Below are 20052 nucleotides of genomic sequence, written 5' to 3' on the forward strand. Positions count from 1 at the left end.
CTCTGAGCAAGCCAGGGTTCCATACTGTATGGCACGTTTCCAAGAACCACCACAGACTTCTCCGCGCTTACGGCCCATTCGGCATTTTCACTTTCACTATTTCTCTGCCTCCTTCAGTTCCATATTTCTGTGATTGCAACAGGCAGTGCCTGCCCCAGATAAGTCAGGAACCCAGCTCAGTTTGGCTGATTCATAAGACCTTTTTATTATGTGGGGAGCTGCACCAATGCAGGCGTCGTCTCCTTTCTTATAAAGGAGAGCAGACCAAAAGAGTTGTACGTACCCAGCACGCCTGCACTCATACTCCAGAAAGCACCAGCAGACTGCCAAAATGACTCGGTTGCATTGCACTGGAAAAGCCTGGCTAATCACTCTGAGCCCTGTCAGAGAAAGCAACCCCAGGAAGGAAGTTAAGCACGTGCTTAAAGTAACATAAGGGTTTAAGAATCTTAACAAAATTTGAAAGGCAGTAGATATTTGTATGAATGACAAGAATGCCCAGAGTTAATGCTAACAAAACTACTGGAAGGGAGGTTTTATGGAACCTCCATCGTTGGAGATTGTTTTTTTTTTTAAGACCAGCTTAGCCAAACACCTGTCGGGGATGTCTTGACAATACTTAGTCCTGCCTCAGCATAGGGGGCTGGACTAGAAGACCTCTTGAGGTCCTTTCCAGCCCTATGTTTTTATGTCCCAGTCTACACTACAGACTTATCTCGATATAACGACGTCACTCATGGGTGTGAAAAATCCACACCCATGAGCAACACAGGTTTACTGACCTAACCCCTCAACATGTAGATAGCACTATCTCGGCGGGCGAGCTTCTCCCATTGCCATAGCTACCGTCTCTTGGGGAGGTGGATTAATGGCGCTGACAGGAGCAGCTCTCCCGTCGGCATAGTAGTGTCTTCAAAAGTGCTACAGGCGTGCAGCTTCACCCACACAGCGCTGTACATGAAGACAAGCCCTACGATTCTATTCCTCGTGCAGCCCAAACCAATCTCCATCAGAGGTCAGGATAAGACCTGTGTGCAGGCCAGATTACCCCACACTTGCTCATGGTGATTCCTCCCCTTTCCTGACAAGCATCTGTGACTGGCCATTGTCAGAAACGGGAAGCCGACTTAGATGGCCTTTGGTTCTGATCCAGTCTGGCAGTTCCAATGTTCTTGTACTTTGCTGGATCAGGGCTCAAGTTAGGAACATGATTTGATTTTTTTTTTTAAAGTCCAAAAGTGGAGAATAAAAGGATGATTGCAAAAGCTTGTGAGATAAATGATAGCAAACATTGTAAGTACAAAAGCAGAAGGGGTCAGTGAAGGGTCATGGGAAGGCAGACATTGCTTTAAAAAAATAATCTTCCCTTTACAGGACAATGAGGAATGTTTGCCACAAGCTGACAACACATACGTAGCTCCGTCTTGAGGGCAGGAAGAAGAAATACCAATGGAAAAGACTCATCCCAGAGTAGGGAATGATAAGAAACGATAAAGTGACAAAAGAACCACTGGATTCTTTAGCAGAGGTATTTAGACTCTCTCTGGAGGACAGCTGTTGATGCTGATATGCTTATGCTTAAGAATGTATTATTATTATTTATTTGTAGTATCATTGTGCCTCAGAGCTAAAGTCATGGACCAGGCCCCACTCTGTTAAGCACACATTAAAGGACAGTTTGAAGGAGGAAGTTTTGTGGATGAAAATGCAGAGTTTCCTCCAGGCAAGAAGGGGCCTGAGGGTAGTCTAGACCTGTACACTGAAACATCCACCACTGGAAATGTGAAGAAGTAGCAGAACAGGGACAGAACTAGGAAGTTACAGTTGGGTTGAAGAAGATCAAGATGAGCAGACGCCCAACGTTGTGGGACTTTTTTCTTTGAAACAGCTGCTGAGAAGAAACCATCAATGCATTTTGCCTTGACTTTAGGGAAGCAATAGATAAAATATTATTGAAACCCTAATCTCAAGAGCCAGGGAGTTCGGTGTGGTGTGGACCTGAAGCAGCCTTGTGCACAGAAGACTTGTGAGTGGAAATAGAATGAATGGGAGGTAATTAGGATTCAGTATTATGGCCCAGTAACTTGCAAGATAGAGTATGAAAGGGTGACCAAATGCACCCTTGTATGCACACACTCCACATCATTGTAATAATCTTTGTACAAGATGTCTCTTGTTGAGGTATCATTTGAAAACTAATAACGCACTGGTCAGTAATATCATGATGAAATGTGTGTGGCAACATTGTATGTAAAGTTATGAATTCCCCTGACTGATGTTGGTGGCATATGTTTAAACCCATGTTAAACAAAGGAATGTGTGTTTACTTACCTCAAGTTACATATAGATTGTAAACAGAGTCCTCTGAGAGCAAAAGGGGGAAGATGGGAAACAAGGAAAATGTGCATTTCAGGAAACAGAGGTGAGAAGAAACAGCGTGCAACCTCTTTCACTACCAGACCCCATGTCTCCATCCTCACAGCTGGAAGGACCTTTCTCTAGGGGTAACCCTCAGGGAAATGCATTTCAAAGGAGGACTGAACTGTGAAAGAGAGGGGCAAAAACACCCCACTGGTCTCTCCCTCTCCATCGCTCTTTGTCACCTAAGAGGACAAAAGAAACAGCTGTTGGACTTTGGGAACAGGTCTTGGCCTAAGAGTTTGGTCAGCCATGTTACTGGAACCCTATGGTTAGGGACTTCATCTTGAACAAAGTCTAGTTAAGTTTAGGAGGCTTGTTTATTTCTCTTGTAACCATTTCTGACTTTAATGCATTGTACTCGCATGAAACCTCTCTTTGTAGTTAAATACACTTTTTATTCTTTAATCAAAACAAATCCAGTGCTGTCTTAAACTGAACAGTGTGGGTAATTCCCTTCAAAGTAGCTTTGATACGTGAAGGGGGGGAGGGGGGGAGTAGCTCCCTTTGATGGACACCCAGCCAGCCAGTTAGCTGTAAAATCCCTCTTGGACTGTTCTCTGCTTGCTTTACCTGTAAAGGGGTAACAAATCCATGGGTAAAAGAAAAGGACTGAGCACCTGACCAAAAGAGCCAATGGGAAGGTAGAACCTTTTAAAATTGGGAAAAACTTTCCCTTTGTCTGTTGTTCTCTGGGTTGCGGGGACAGAGCAGCAATGCTGTGTAAGGCTTGAACCAGGTATGAAAATTCATCTTCCATACCTAGAAGAAATTATTTGGATAGGGAATGTTTTTAGTTAGACACAATCAGGTTTATTTTTTATTTTGGCTTGTGGATTTCCTCTGTGCTAACCCCAGATGCTTTTGTTTGCTTGTAACCTTTAAGCTGAACTCCCAAGAAAGCTAGTTTGGGTGCTTGATTTTTGGAATTGCTCTTTTAAAATCTAGCAAAAGCCTAAGTTCCAGATGTAATTTTTTCCTTTTTGTTTTTAATAAAATTTACCTTTCTTAAGAACAGGATTGGATTTTTGGTGTTCTAAGAGGTTTGTGCATGGTGTTTGATTAGCTGGTAGCCACAGCTAATTTCCTTTGTTTTCTTTCTCAGCTATTCCCCGGGGGGGCGCGAAAGGACTTGAGAGTATCCCAGAGGGAGAAATTCCCAAGTGCTCCTTCCTGGGTTCAAAGGGATTTTTTTTGCATTTGGGTGGTGGCAACGTTTACCAAGCCAAGGTCAGAGAAAAGCTGTAACCTTGGGAGTGTAATACAAGCCTGGAGTGGCAAGTATTAATTTTTGGAGGCCCCCACTTCTGCACTCGGAGTGACAGAGTGGGGATTCAGCTTTGACAGTAGCAGACTGTTCTATATTGATGCCCTTAAAGGACTGTCCAGGAAAGGGCTGTGCAGTGCAGAACACACGTCTTAGGGGGGAAATCCAGAACTGGGCATGTGTTAGGGGGTCATCCTGCAAGTACACCTCTACTCCGATATAACACGAATTCGGATATACCGCGGTAAAGCAGCGCTCTGGCAGGGCGGGGCTGCACGCTCCGGCGGGTCAGCATGTCTGACTCCCACACGCTGCTCTGAGCGGTGTGTTAAGGTGCCAGGCCGGGCCCAGGGTTTGGCTAAGGGGCAGAGGGTCTCAGGGGGCAGTCGGGGACAGGGAGCAGGCGGGGTTGGATGGTTTGGAGGTTCTGGGGGTGGGGCGGTCAGGGGATGGGGGCATTGGATAGGGCGTGGGAGTCCCAGGGGGCCTGTCAGGAGGTGGGGGTGTGGATAGGGGTCAGGGCAGTCAGGGGAGAGGGAGCAGGGGGATTGAGTAGGGGATGGGGTCCTGGGGGTAATTAGGGATGGGGGGGGTCTCTGGAGGGGGTGTTCAGGGGACAAGGAGCAGGGGGGCTTAAGGGGTAGGGTCTTGGGAGGGGTGGTTAGGGGCGGGGGATCTCTGGAGGGGGTAGTCAGGGGACAAGGAGCAGCGGGGGTTCTGAGGGGTCAGTCGGGGGGGTGGGAAGTGACTATTAATAATGGAAATGGTCGAGGCCAAAGCAAGTTCGATATAACGTGGTTTCGCCTCTAACGCGGTAAGATTTTTTTGGCTCCCGAGGACCGCGTTATATCGGGGTAGAGGTGTAGTAACCAAGGCTGCTGGAAGCGAAGTGTGACGGGGGCTGCTGACCGCCAGCTGGGATCAGAGTTGCTGGCCCAAGGCTGTGGCTATGCACAGACACACCAGGTGCGACCTGCGGGCTGTGTGACTGGTTGTGAGCGGCCCAGGTGGGAGCTACAGCAGCAAAGCATTGGGAGGCCCCCAAGGTGGCAAGGTAAGTGATGCCCCAACCCCCCACTGGTCTGGATTGCACCCCGGAATGTCCGAGGAGGAAGGTGACAAAATGTGCTGATGGGGACAATCAGTCTGAAGGAACCGGTAACGTGGCTCAAGAGAGAGCCTGGGAAAATGAGCAACGTGGCTGTCCCGTGGCTGTGGGAGAAGAGGACAAGCAGGCAGTGGCGGCTCGTGGTCTTGGCAGAGCCGTGACAGAAGTCAATAGGATAACAGGACAGAGAGTTAGGGGCTAAATTGCAGAGGGCTTCCGAGCAGCAGTTTACCATGGAAGAGGGAGGGACATGACGGGGAGGGCAAGGCAACCATTTCTAGTCTACACCCAGGCCACTCCATGGGGGGGAATCCTAGCATACACAATGCTTGTGGGACAGCCACTGAGCATAGGGCTGGCTGCTACCCAGGACCGCCCCCATGCATGGCCTAATTAATCAGGAGCTAACGGAGAGGACTCCCCAATACCTATCCATGTAGCCAACCTGCTTCTCTTTCCTGTCTAACATCCTGGCGATAGCTAACAGTTCTGGACAGACAGGTTCTGGGGCCCCCATCTCATGGCGTAGAATAGTTTGAAATGCATTTTGTTGTTAAAATATATGACGACGACTCAAGGCCAGAATTGTCATTAGTGGCCACTGAGTTCAGAGGCCTCCATTTTTGGGTGCTGACCTTCGGCCTGATTTTTTCGGACGAGCCAAGCACCTCAGACTCAGGGTGGGCACCCAAAATCCGTGACCACTTTGGAGAACATCAGTGGTGGTTTTTAAAGCAATTAAACCAAGGGTTCTCAGAAACCGCAGGGCCCTATGTGTTGGTGATGGATGGAAGAACCAAAAGCCATTTGACAAGATGGGTGCCTAACATTAGAGTGATAAATCCGTGCAGAGTCGTGGAAATCCAGAGCTTGAAGGGACCTCGAGAAGGCAGCTTGTCTGTCGCCCCACACTAAGGCAGGCAGAGACAGCATGCTCTGCTTTTATGTAGTCATGGATAGGGCCCTGGACTGGGAATCAGGAGACCTGGGGGGGGGGTCTATTCCCAGCTCTGACACTGATTTGCTGTGTGACCTTGGGCATGTCTCTTCACTTCCATCTGCCTCTGTTTTCCCATCACACTTTGCTTCTTTGGGGCGGAGATTGTCTCTTAGTATGTGTTTGTACAGGGCCTAGCACACTAAGCTTCTGCTAGGAGCCAGTCATCTACAATTACTACTGCAATACACGAAACAATAGCCCAGTCTCTAGAGGTGAGAAACAGTAGCCCAGTCTCTAGAGGTGAGAAACAGTAGCCCAGTCTCTAGAGGTGAGAAACAGTAGCCCAGTCTCTAGAGGTGAGAAACATGTGGCGGAAACCGTGCCAGATCCAGAGATGAACCCATCAAAATAAGAATTCACAGACCAGCGCCCAAGCCAGCCTGTGGTTTTCTTTGCTGTGTGACTGTCTGAGCCAGGCAATCACCTTGCATTAAAAAAGAAAAGAGTTGGTAATGGGAACCGGCTGCCTGAGTGCAAAACCACTTTGCTTAATGCAGTGTCGGGGGGAGTTGCATGGCTGTTTGAGCTGGCTGTCTGCTGGCTGCCTCATCTAAAATTCATATAGCTTTTTAAGCCTGAAGTAATTTAATAGCCAGCAGATGGGAGATTCACATGACCTTTTAAGCAAGGAATTGCACAGCGTTCACCGGCCCTTCGTAGGCCAAAATGAATGAATAATTTACAGTGCAGAGAGCAAGCGCTGGTGTGAAGCACAAGGCTCTGTAGCCCTAGTTATCCCATGATGTAGCATAATGCTGAGTATGTCGCACGTTATCACCACGGAGGAAAATGGCATTGCCGGCTGACGCTTAATGATCCAGATCAGGACATAACTCAGCTGTTAACTCCTTTCTCCACTGCTCTCAGGCCCATGCTCAGATTCCAGTGCTGTCGAGACCGCTGTGTCAGGCTGGCTGGCAGAGGAGACACGCTGCTGGTGAAATCCCCAGTTGTTTGCCAGAATAACATTCTTGGCTTCAGCAAAGGTTAAGAGTCAAGACACAGCTACTGGCTGCACAGACTAGACCTAGCCAGCGTGGGCCAGAGTCCAAACTGGGGAGCCCTCATGGCTGATGGGCTGTGACATGGAGCCTGTCGGAATGAACGGGACTGCACTAAAGCAATCCTCTCTCTAGCCACTAGCCCTCGCAGTGTGGGGAGAGCACCAAATTTGCATGCAATATAAGTAAATTTGGGTCTGCAAGAAGGGAGGGTCATCATAATGAGAGACCTCCACTCGGACCTTGGTTTGCCCAAGGAGGACTTTGCTTCAAATTTCTCTTGCTATTTGGACCACCTCAACCTTTGAAGAAACTTCTCTCTGAGCTAGGAGACCCCATCTCGTAGTTACTCAAAGTTCTGGGGCATTTTGATGCTGAATCCTATTGTTTGCCAGAGACTTTCTGGCTCCTGTAACAGCCCTAGGTATTACCCAGCTGCAGAGCATGCTCACAAAGGATTCACGTGTTAGAAGAAGTCTTTGGAATGGATCTGGATTTGTGGGGGATGTAGTGCCATGGGCACACAATTGCTCAGTGGGGTTTGGTGATAGAGCAACTCAGGTTCCATGGCCCAGCTCCTCAAAAGGGTATTTGGGCACCTAACTCCAAAATCAATGGGAGTGAGGCACTTAAATACCTTTGAGGAGCTGGGCCCATCTGGCTATGTGACTCCTAACATTTCAGCTCACCCTTGGACGCTCCTGGATCCAGTTTGTTATCAGGAGCTCCAGAGAATGCACTGACCAAGTGCTGAGTGGATGAGACTTTTGAGGATGTGTCAGAGTAGTACAGAGAGACTCCAGGCCCAGTTCTAACTCATTAAGCAAGAGAACCTCTTAGCTCCCCTATGCTTCTGTATGGCTCAGTTTCATTCATGTTTTCTATTGTATGTTTCCTCACCCATTATCTGCATCCCAGAAGCTAGCATTCAAGAGCTCCTGGGTGGCCACCTCTTAAGAGACATCCTAATTGCACGTGCATTTCTCTGAGCCCAGCAAACCAGCAGGCGTGGTTTTGGAACACGATGCCTAGTGCAACTTGTCTTACCCCACTGCAAACTGGGAGAGATTGTGCCAAGAAGGGTTCAAACTGGGGGCCCTGCTGGGTTTAAGGCTGAGTTTTAGGGCCAGCTCTGCCCAAACACACCATATAAAGGCATCTGTGGCATATTGTACAACTAAACTTTGCACAAAATCCCACCGAAAGTCCGACACGTAAAACAGTGGTGACACTCATTTTACGATGTAGTACAGTCATTTACGCAGAACCTTTCACCCAAGGATCTCACCGCACTTTGCAAAGAAGGAGGTTGTACCTGGGGTATAGATTAGGCAACTGAGGCAGAGAGAGCTCAAGTGAGATGCCGGAAGTGGATGGCAAAGCTGGGTCTCCAGCTTCCCACAGCCATTCTCTAACAAGTAGGCCTCTGGTTCCACCTAAACCACCACTGTTTCTTCCTGAGTGATCGAGGGCCCTCTGGCTGCACATGCAAAACTGTTTCTTTTAGCTCTCTTATGATAAACTGAGAGATGGGGAGGGGAAGGAAGCCACTCAACGAAACAGAAAAGGAAAGGATACTTATAAATGATTTCTTTCTATATTCACCACAGTAATCTTCAAGAGGGTCATAATTTACTGAGCCTGAACAATTACAGAGAGAACTTTCATTTCCTGTTACAGTATCTGAAAGTAACTTACAGCAAATCAGCGGCCTGAGATCAGCATTGACCTTGACCATATCCTCTTGCCCCAGCAGTAATCCCCGTAGCAGCAGGAAATGCAAGAATGATTTACTTGGAAATCCCCGATCCAAGACTTTTGTGTGACCATTTAGAGCTCGCTTTGGCTCTTCAAAGCAGAGATGCACAGGGTTGAACTGTCCGAAGGTCAGACCTCAACTGCTATTTTGAAGGTGTGTCTCCGGCAGGGGTTGAGGGCTCTCACTCTGTGGGGGCCCTTTGCCATGTGGTGCCTGGTGCAACGCCATCAACCGTGGTCATGCTGGCTGGCACAAAGGTCCTTGGCGTAATGTGTTTGATGACGATGACTGTGTTCCTGGGAGGCACTCAGCTCCTAGCCGTGAGAGTGGACTTTGCCGTTCTAACCCATCTCGGTGATTTAACAGTGCCTCAGGAAATGCCTTGACATTGGCCGGACAATGTTTCGGGAAGAACAATTGGAAAGCCCTTTATTTCCCCCCCGCCAGCTTTGCTGGCCAGCATAATGAGTGGTGTCCTCCAAGGAGCAGTTAGTGATGAATTGGGAACACTAGCATGCAATAAAGCCAAGCTGTGCCAATGGGATGAGTCAGCTAAACATGAAAGAGCCTGAGCTATGTTCTCTCCAGGTTCGGTACTTTCCATCTTTAGACCCAAGAAAGAATTACTGCGTGACTTTAGCAAACCTCTCAAACATGTCACATGAAACCACAGCTTTCAAACCCTTCGTGCTGCTTGGTTATTGACTGAAATCTTCTATCACTGAATCTTTCCACCAACATAGTGATTCCTTCCCTGTGTTCTCGGTCAGATGTTTTCTGTTTCTCAATGAATAATGTTCTGGTCTGAATCTGGATTTAATCAGGTTTACCTTTTGGTTAAAAGGGGGAAAAAATGATAGCACTGATATACCAAGGCTGAAGTCTTCAGGTTTATGACACTGTTTTTCTAAAGTAGATTAAAAATACCATAGATGTAATCTAAATGAGATGCGCCTCTTAACCTCCTCCAGTTCCATCATGCTCGACTTGGACTCTCCGTTTTTCTCCTTCAGGGTGTGAACTCATTAAGTAAGTGAAAAGCCACCCTGAGCGTAATTCTACTCCCAGTCTCTAAGAAGCAATTTGAAAACGTGCTGACAGTTTCAGTTAATCAGGCTAGGGGTTCCATCTAGGCCCGTGCTGAGCTCCTCCTGGGAGGTCCTGAGTTTCTGGGGCTTGAGAGCTAGGGAGGTATGCTGGACCAGGCCACAAATGTGTGCTTTTCCCATTGATTGAAGTACAAGGCTAACAAGAAAACTGATGTCAGAAATGAGTCTCTGAGACCTGTACTGTATCGGATACTGTCATTGTCAGGGAATGTTCCAGTTCAGGGCAACAGAATTCATCCCACAGACAAAATTATACACAAAATTAAATTATCCTTATTAGCATCTAGGCAGGTTGCCAGATGGCTGTTGGTTTCCTTGCTTTGATGGCAGTAGAATCAGGAAGACATGGATTGGGGCGAAGCTCTAATCCGTTTCTCATGTCAGATAACGTTGCGTTACACTAGAAATCAAAGAGCGACCCCCTCAGCTCTCAACAATAAATTGCTCTGTCTGAGGTGCAGTGATGAGCGTGGAACGATTTTCAGATGGTGGCTCCGAGCCTGCAATAATCTGCCTAGTGACGTTAAGCTGGGCTGAGCTATAGCCAGGCGTGCGTGCTCCTTAGAGATACAATGGTTTGTAACACACTGCAGGCATTTATTTTAATTTGTTTTACTGTGGAATCTAGCTACTATAGTGGTAAATAAACTACAAGTAGCTACGACGGATGGTTTTTTAAATGCATAAAATAAAGCATTACGAGAACATTCCCCATTCCCGTTTTTTCCTTTAAAGACCCTATAAAGTATAACATAGTCAGTGTAGTGCGGACACGTACACTCCTCCGTTTTCAGTGGCATCGCAGACAGCCCTTTTCAGCTTGCTGCGTCCATCCAGCTGCTCAAGGCATTTCAGGATTCTTCCCCTAAAACTACTACTTCTATTTGCTTAACCACCTCAGCTGGGTTTCGTACTCGGAGAACACAATCGAGGCCTTTTCCCAGGCTGTTTTCAAGGACGGGCGTCTGCCCACAGCCTGCAATGCACTAAGGAATGCTGAGGAGGCATTTCCCATGTTACACTTGGAAAACCCCTCTCTAGCAATTGTCTCCCCTCGTAGCTACACATGAATGTACCCCAGGGAAAGCAATGTTGCTAGAACTGGTTGGTTCCTAATTTTTCAATCTGGCGAGAAGTTTGGAGGATTTTTTTGGTTTGGATTTTATGATTTTTTGTCAACATTTGAAATGTTGAAATTTAAAAAAAAACCACAACTTTTCAAAGGCACCTAGGTGATTTAGGAACCCTGAATACCTAAGTCACTTAGCTGCTTTTGAAAATGTTATCCCCCCATCTATAGTTGGTTGAAAAACCTCTTTGAAATTGAATTTCCCTCAACATGTCTTTGACAATGTTCCCATTTGTTGTAATGAAATTCAAAATGGTGGCAAAATTCTTCATTAACATTTTTTGGAAATTCAAATAATTCTGACCTGCTTTAAAAATTGTACTTAAAAAATGAAAGCCAGAATAATTCCTTCCTTGGCCGGCTGTCCCCAAATGCAGAGGCCACAAAGGTGTTTTATCTGGTTATGGAGGAAACAACATTCATAAGTCTCTTCAGCGTTTCACCTCATGCAAAGCAGCATCTGCATCTCGACAGCCTTTCTTGGACTGTGCTGCAATGTCTGATTTAATAAGCCAGACTGATGGGAGGTCTCCAACATGAGCGTTCACACTCCCCCTTGGCCTAGAAATGAGCATCTTGCTCAGATGGGAATTTTGCTCTCTTCTGGGCTTGTCAGCAGATGGTCAGCCCCGAAAAACAAGCTGTGGTTTTCTTTCCTGTACTAAAATTAAAATAAATAAATAAGAGCATCCTGTGTGATAAGAATGTTACTTACCCTGGCTGCTGTAATTGCCAGGCTCTGGGATATGTACTGGAAATCACTCTCTTGTTCCTAGCTCAGTGAAATGTACTGAGGCAGACATCAGTTCCCCCAAGGGACAGATGCAAGAATAGCCTGGGTGGGAGACCTTTCAAAAGAACAAAGAGGAAGGCAGTGCCAGGTCCTCATTGACTTCCAGTGGGGGTGGATGCCAGGCTGCCCTTTGTGCCTTTGAAAATCAAATGTTTGTTTACCACCTGTTCACTTTGTGCAACAGAGGCTGGCGGCATACTCACACGGAAGGACATATTCCTCTTACCTTTGCTCCTGGTGTGCAGCACCTTGACCTGGAGCAAAGCCATTGCTTCCATTGTTGTTCTTTAAGATTTATATTGATGTGCCACCTAGCTGCCAACTGGCTGGTGGCACGATTGTCCTAGGAGCTGCACATCTGCAGGATGTATGTATAGTAATGACTATACAGACATTGGATGGGAGCCAGGCCCCTTAGCCTACCTTGGACCTGGTAGCTTGGGGTAGGAACACAATCTCCCTCAGATAAAGGCATGAGTGCCCCCGAACATAAGAACGGCCGCACTGGGTCAGACCAAAGGTCCATCTAGCTCAGGATCCTGTCATAGAATCATAAAATATCAGGATTGGAAGGGACCTCAGGGGGTCATCTAGTCCAACCCCCTCCTCAAAGCAATACCCAGTTAAATCATCCCAGCCAGGGCTTTGTCAAGCCTGACCTTCCGACAGTGGCCAGTGCCAGGTGCCCCAGAGGGAATGAACAGAACAGGTGATCACCAAGTGATCCATCCCCTGTCGCCCATTCCCAGCTTCTGGCAAACAGAGGCTAGGGGCACCATCCCTGTCCATCCTGGCTATAATAGGCATTCATGGACCTATCCTCCATGAATGTATCTAGTTCTTTTTTTTAACACTGTTACTGTCTTGGCCTTCACAACTGTGAAGCGTTACAGCATCGAAGACGACAAAACAGGTGGATGCAGCATGATGTCAGCTGGGACCGGAAGAGGAATCATAGAATCATAGAATATCAGGGTTGGAAGGGACCCCAGAAGGTCATCTAGTCCAACCCCCTGCTCGAAGCAGGACCAATTCCCAGTTAAATCATCCCAGCCAGGACTTTGTCAAGCCTGACCTTAAAAACCTCTAAGGAAGGAGATTCTACCACCTCCCTAGGTAACACGTTCCAGTGTTTCACCACCCTCATAGTGAAAAAGTTTTTCCTAATATCCAACCTAAACCTCCCCCACTGCAACTTGAGACCATTACTCCTCGTTCTGTCATCTGCTACCATTGAGAACAGTCTAGAGCCATCCTCTTTGGAACCCCCTTTCAGGTAGTTGAAAGCAGCTATCAAATCCCCCCTCATTCTTCTCTTCTGCAGGCTAAACAATCCCAGCTCCCTCAGCCTCTCCTCATAAGTCATGTGTTCTAGACCCCTAATCATTTTTGTTGCCCTTCTCTGGACTCTCTCCAATTTATCCACATCTTTCTTGTAGTGTGGGGCTGAGGCTGAGGGCCACAGCTGGGGGCGGGGACGGGGCCCCAGGTGTGGGGCTGGCAGCCAGGATCCCACATGCGGGGCTGGGAGCGGCTGGGAGCAGGGCCAGCAACCGGGACCCTGGGTGTGGGGCAGGGAGCAAAGCCCGACATAAAACCTGGTGGTGCTGCAGCACCTCCCGCCCCCAGTTCCCAGGCCTGTGTTTGTAAGCCTCTCCATCAAACTTTTCACCAGTCCCCATCAATGCTGCTTAACTCTTCCTCTTGCCGGCTCCGTGATGGCCTTAACCCAGCCCTCGCCACAACGCCGAAGGGATGCCAGAAAACATTCCCTGGGTCAGTTATCGCAACGTGCTCCCTGCCATACACTGTGGGGCAGGCCATCAGCCGGTGTAACTCGAGGTCGCTCCATTGAATTCATGCCAATTTGCACCAGCTGAGGCGTTGGCCAAACGTTTCTGAATGACTTTCTGCCCGGTTGCCTGTCGGTATTATCTGCAGGCATCCTGGCCATGCTTAATAAACAGTGAGGTCATGTTATCAGGGAAGCAGTCAGGATACGGGGGCGGGGGGGGGGCGTGTTTGACGAACAACAGACTCATCGCCCTCCACCCTGAGCTGCGTGGCAGAAGCTGCAGCGCCCGGGGAAGCACGTCTGAGTCAGAGCTATCACCCGTCAGATTAATCGAAAGAACCCGTTTTTGCGCTTATGCATATTTTAGGGGCCTGCCCTTGTTCCCAGGGAAATTGATGGCAAGTCTCCCATAGTGCTTGGTTAGGATTTAAAACTGTTTGCTTTATTGATTTTATTGATTTTATTCCGGGTGCCCTGGCTTGTTCCACCGTCCTGGCTGCTGGTGCTGCCCAAGTATATGAATGTTTCTACATTGGTGAGAACATAATCCTCTATCTGCACTGGGAATATTAAAGGTCATCATCTCTGTCTTATTGCAGTTGATTTTCAGTCCAATTTGCTGGCTGAATGCGTTGTCGAGTTGTTTTTTCTTGTATATGGTGTTGGGTATGCGATAGGAGAGCGACATCATCTGCGAAGTCCAGGTCTTGAAGGGATGAGAAGCGAGTCCATTTAATACCTCTTGGCCTGTCTTCTGTTGTGTGCCGCATTACCCATTCGATGGCAATGTTGAAGAGGATTGCAGACATGACACACCCCTGATGTACTCCTGATTTGACTTCAAAACTGAGCTCACTGTGATCAACACTGCATATAAAGTTGAAATAGAAGCTTTTGATGACATTGATTATACAGAAGGGGATTCCATATGCCCGCAGAATGCACCACAGGCTGGTCCTGTGAATGCTATCAAAAGCCTTCTCAAAGTCTATGAAATTTATGCAGAGTTGCCATTGCCATTCTAAGCACTCTTCTATTATGTTTCATAGAGTGAAGATCTGGTTTGTGCATCCACACCCTTTCCAAAAACCAGCTTGCTCTTTTCTGAGAACGCTATTGACTCCCTCTGATATACGCTGAACTATGATCTGACACAATACGTTGCTTGGCACAGATAAAAGTGTGATACCACGCCAGTTATTACAATTACTGAGAGGTCCTTTCTTTGGTATCTTCACTATAACCCCATTGGTCCACTCATCTGGCACTTTTTCCCTTTCCCAGTCTGATGTAAACAGAGGGGCCAGGATAGATGCTGCTAACTTAGGATTTACCTTGAACAATTCTGCACTCAAGTTATCCTTGCCAGGAGCTTTCCCATTTTTTAAGGATTTGATGGCTTGAGTGATCTCTTCCTTAGCTGGGGTGTCTGTGCTGATATTAAGATCTTCTTCTGCCTCCTGGATGTTTGCTTCCTCTTTAGGTGGCTCCCTGTTCAGCAATTCTTTGAAATTATCTGTCCAGCACACTTCTTGTTCTTTTCCAGTTGTTAGGTGGTGTCCTTGTTTGCTCCTGATGAGAGTGTTTGTTGGGTCTGCCGTTTACCACTGATAAGCTGTGTCATTCTTTAAATGGTTCCTTGTTCACCATGAGCAGCTGCATCCTCTGCTTGTGTTGCCAGATTACCAACATAATGCCATTTGTCCACTCTCACAAGGCGTTTGACCTCCCAGTGTGCCTTGCTATACTGCTCGTGGTATTTGTCCTTTAGCTTCTGGGATTTTGTATATAAAACTTTTTTTTCTTCAGGGCTTGTCTGGTTTCTATGGTGTTCCATGTGCTGGGTGTAATCCAGTCCTTCCTTCGCTTCTGCCTGTAGCCTAGACAGGCTTCACTGCTCTGTTTATACATTGCTGTTACTTTGTCCCACTTCTTGTTGATCTCCTCATCTGCATTCCCCTGCTCTTCGTCAAGGTCTGCAAGTGCTTGAAACCTGTTCTTTAACTGCAGAACGAAGGCTTTCTGTATTTCAAGGGACTTAGCTTGTCAATGTCATAATGTCTATATCCCTTGTTTGGTGGACCCACACTTCTCAGTTTTAGCTTGATGGAGGCTGTCACAAGGTGGTGGTCACTGCCAACATCTGCATCCCTTCTCACTTTCACATCTGTCAGTGAGCGTCGCCATTTGCCATTGATCATGATATGGCCAATCTGGTTCTTATCTCTGCCATTTGGAGAACACCATGTCAACTTGTGAATTTCACGATGTTGAAATAGGGTTCCGCTGATGACTAGGTCATTCATATTACAGAAATCAACAAGCCTCTCTGTTTTCATTCATGGTGCCACACCCATGTCTTCCCATTGCTCTGTCGTTGTTTGTGTTGTCCTTACCGATGTTGGCATTCTGGTCTCCCATGACGATAGTTAGGTCCTGGCATGGTACTGTCTCTAACTCCGCTTGTAGTGCAAGGTAGAATTTATCCTTTACCTCTTTATCACTGTCATTTGTCGGATCATAGCACTGAATCAGGCTGATATTATGTTTCCCGTTCAGTCTGGCCCTCATAAGTCTGCTGCTGATGGACCTCCACTCCCTTCTTCAAAAGGATGGCAACACCCTCATGGTGTTGTCCATCATCCCATCCAGAAAAGAGCAAAGTTTTTCCCAGGGCCGTTGTTAATCTTCCTGATCCCGTCCATCTGCTCTCGCTGACACCCCGGATGTGTAAGCTGTAGTGTCTCATCTCCGCTGGGACCTGAGTTGGCTTCCCTGTTTCATACGTTTGTCCATACGTTCCAAAAACCAAGTTTGTTTTTTGTCTTGGTGTTGAGCACTTCAGTCTTCATGCCAGTGGCTTCCTTTTGGCTTTCACCACTGGCAGTCATATGGGTTATCATAGAATCATAGAATATCAGGGTTGGAAGGGACCTCAGAAGGTCACCTCGTCCAACCCCCTGCTCAAAGCAGGGATTCCTGAAGGCCTTCACACACAGAAATGGGCGATTTCTCCATTGCCGTTTCCATAACATATTTTGTTTTTTACGGAACAGGGTTGCGGACCCTGTGCCTAACCCCCAACCTGGAGGACCAGGGTGTCTGTTTTGTCTGGCCCCTCCCCCACAGACCAATCTGGCCTGGTTGAACCTCCCAAGAGCAAAATGCCCCTGCCGACACAGACTCTGGGGATCGTTACAGCATGCAAGCCGTCCCACCACGACACGGCACGGACACCAGAGGACAGGGCTTGAACTACAGCACTAAAAATAGATTGGCAGACATTATGGCTTGGGCTGGAGCTCAGGCCCTGAAGCTTTGGGCAGGGGTAGGCTTCACCAGCCCAGTCACTCAGTGGCTCACGGCCATTCCCTTTGAGGAGCCTGAGTGTAACTGAAAGTCAATGGGACTTAGGTTCCAAGGGTACATCTACATTGCAATAAAAAAACCCAGCAGCACCAGTTCTCAGAGCCCGAGTCAACTGACTCTGACTTGCAAGGCACGGGGCTGCGGGGCTAAACACTGCTGTGTAGACATTCAGGCTTGGGCGGGAGTCCAAAGCCACGTCTACACTCCGCAGCTAAATTGGCGCCGCTGCAATTGATGCAGCGGCATCGATTTAGTGGGTCTGGTGAAGACGCGCTACGTCGATGGGCCAGCGCGCTCCCGTCGACATCTGTAACCCATCTCAATGAGAGGCAGAAGCTCAATCGCCAGGAGAGTGTCGCCCATCAACATAGCATAGCGTGGGCACCGCAGTAAGTCGATCTAAGGCACGTCGACTTACGTTTCGTTATTTATGTAACTTAACTAGCGTCACTTAGATCAACTTACAGCATTAGTGTAGAACAAGCCCAAGCTCCAGCCTGAGCCCAAATGGCTACTGAGTAGCCCCGCGAGCTCGAGTCAGCTGACCCAGGCCAGCCACAGCCGGGCCGTGGGGCTTTCATTGCAGTGTGGATGTACCCACAAGTACTTGTGAAAATTTTATCCTAAAGCTGATTTTTCAAAACATTTTTACCTAAAGGGCCAGATCAGCAGCTGGTGTAAATCAGCCAAGCACCACTGAAGTCAATGGACCAGATTCCTCAGTGGTGTAAACTGCTGTCCCTCCTTTTAACTCAATATGCCAGATCACTAGCTGGCGTAAATCAACATTGTTCTATTGGTGCCAAGGGGCTGGTGTAAATCTGGTGTGAATCTCACTATGCCTGTCTGTCCACGCAAAAAAATCTGTCTATAAAATGCATAAAACAGAGCGAGCGATTCAGAGCAGAAACTACCTTTGACATCTCACCCAGTATTTGTAGCCAAAACCAGTGACATCATTAATGCTCACACTGCCTAAAACAAAGGAAATTATTACATCTGGAACACACAGTGCTCAACTTTCCTTCAGGCACTCGGTCACAAAACAAATCAGATCATCTTAATGACTCCGTTCATAATTCCCAAATAACCCTGCAGGATTTCCTGACCCCACTGGCAGTACAAGGTCTGAGGAAGGATCCGGTACTGCAGGAGAGAAACAATGGGAGACGTTGATCTGGGTGCAGCTCTGTGGTTTTGTTTTCAACTACATACCATTAATACTGAAAGCCACACACCAGAATAGTGTACGTGCACATGCATGAACACACACAGTATGATTCGACATTCTGGCTCCCTCCTGCTAATATACCTCCAGAAATATTTATTCTCCCAGGATGAAAGTTCAGTACGAAAAATCACAAAGCATCGTGCTATGGAACACGTTTTCTTTGAAGCAATGGTCACTAAGACATTGCCATGTGGCTGCACTCCGGACCCTAAGAATTAACTAACACCGCTAACCCACGTAGAGGAACTAAGCTAGTGAGATGGCCCGAGAACAGAAGAACGGCCAGACTGGGTCAGGCCAAAGGTCCATCCAGCCCAGAATCCTGTCGGCCGACGGTGGCCAATGCCAGGGGCCCCACCGAGAGCGAACCTAACAGGTAATGATCTAGTGATCTCTCTCCTGCCACCCATCTCCACCCTCTGACAAACAGAGGCTAGGGACACCATTCCTTACCCGTCCTGGCTAATAGCCATTAATGAACTTTATCCAGTTCTCTTTTAAACCCTGTTATAGTCCTAGCCTTCACATCCTCCTCAGGCAAGGAGTTCCACAGGTTGACACTGCACTGTGTGAAGAAGAACTTCCTTTGATTTGTTTTAAATCTGTTGCCCATTAATTTCATTTGGTGGCCCCTAGTTCTTATATTATGGGAACAAGTAAATAACTTTTCCTTATTCATTTTCTCCACACCACTCATGATTTTATATACCTCTATCATATCCCCCCTTAGTCTCCTCTTTTCCAAGCTGAAAAGTCCTAGCCTCTTTAATCTCTCCTCATATGGGACCCGTTCCAAACCCCTAATCATTTTAGTTGCCCTTCTCTGAACCTTTTCTAATGCCAGTATATCTTTTTTGAGATGAGGAGACCACATCTGTACGCAGTGTTCAAGATGTGGGCGTACCATGGATTTATATAAGGGCAATAATATATTCTCCATCTTATTCTCTATCCCTTTCTTAACGATTCCTAACATCCTGTTTGCTTTTTTGACTGCCACTGCACTCTGCGTGGATGTCTTCAGAGAACTATCCATGAGGACTCCAAGATCTCTTTCCTGATTAGTTGTAGCTGAATTAGCCCCCATCATAGCGCAGGTATAGCTGGGGTTATTTTTTTCAATGTGCATTACGCTGCATTTATCCACATTAAATTTCATTTGCCATTTAGTTGCCCAATCACTTAGTTTGGTGAGATCTTTCTGAAGTTCTTCACAGTCTGTTTTGGTCTTAACTATCTTGAGCAGTTTAGTCTCGTCTGCAAACTTTGCCACCTCACTGTTTACCCCTTTCTCCAGATCATTTATGAATAAGCTGAATAGGATTGGTCCTAGGACTGACGTGTGGGGAACACCACTGGTTACCCCTCTCCATTCTGAAAATGTATCATTTATTCCAACCCTTTGTTCCCTGTCTTTTAACCAGGTCTCAATCCATGAAAGGATCTTCCCTCTTATCCCATGACAACTTAATTTACGAAAGAGCCTTTGGTGCGGGACCTTGTCAAAGGCTTTCTGGAAATCTAAGTACTCTATGGCCACTGGATCCCCCTTTTCCATACACCAGCCTCACAGTATTACAAGCATTAGAATGGTTTCAGAGTAACAGCCGTGTTAGTCTGTATTCGCAAAAAGAAAAGGAGGACTTGTGGCACCTTAGAGACTAACCAATTTATTAGAGCATAAGCTTTCGTGAGCTACAGCTCACTTCTTCAGATGCATATCGTGGAAACTGCAGCAGGCTTTATATATACACAGAGAATATGAAACAATACCTCCTCCCACCCCACTGTCCTGCTGGTAATAGCTTATCTCATTAAGCATTAGAATGTGTGGAGTACTGTAATACAATGTATAATATCACCACCTAGAGGCGGAAGGAAAAAATGAGTGTAGACATGATATCCATTAGTCTTTACCCCAGGCTAGAGACTGCTAGAGGGCTTTCCCTTCACTCTCTCCCCTGGTTCTTGTCACGCAGACAGAGAGCAGAAGGCCGAAGTGCAGGCAGTGTGCCGTTTATTGGGGTTAGTTCCAAACGAACAGATCCAGAGCTCGACACGCCGGCAGAGCCT

This window comes from Lepidochelys kempii, chromosome 6 (assembly GCF_965140285.1).
Source record: "Lepidochelys kempii isolate rLepKem1 chromosome 6, rLepKem1.hap1, whole genome shotgun sequence".
Taxonomy (NCBI): domain Eukaryota; kingdom Metazoa; phylum Chordata; order Testudines; family Cheloniidae; genus Lepidochelys; species Lepidochelys kempii.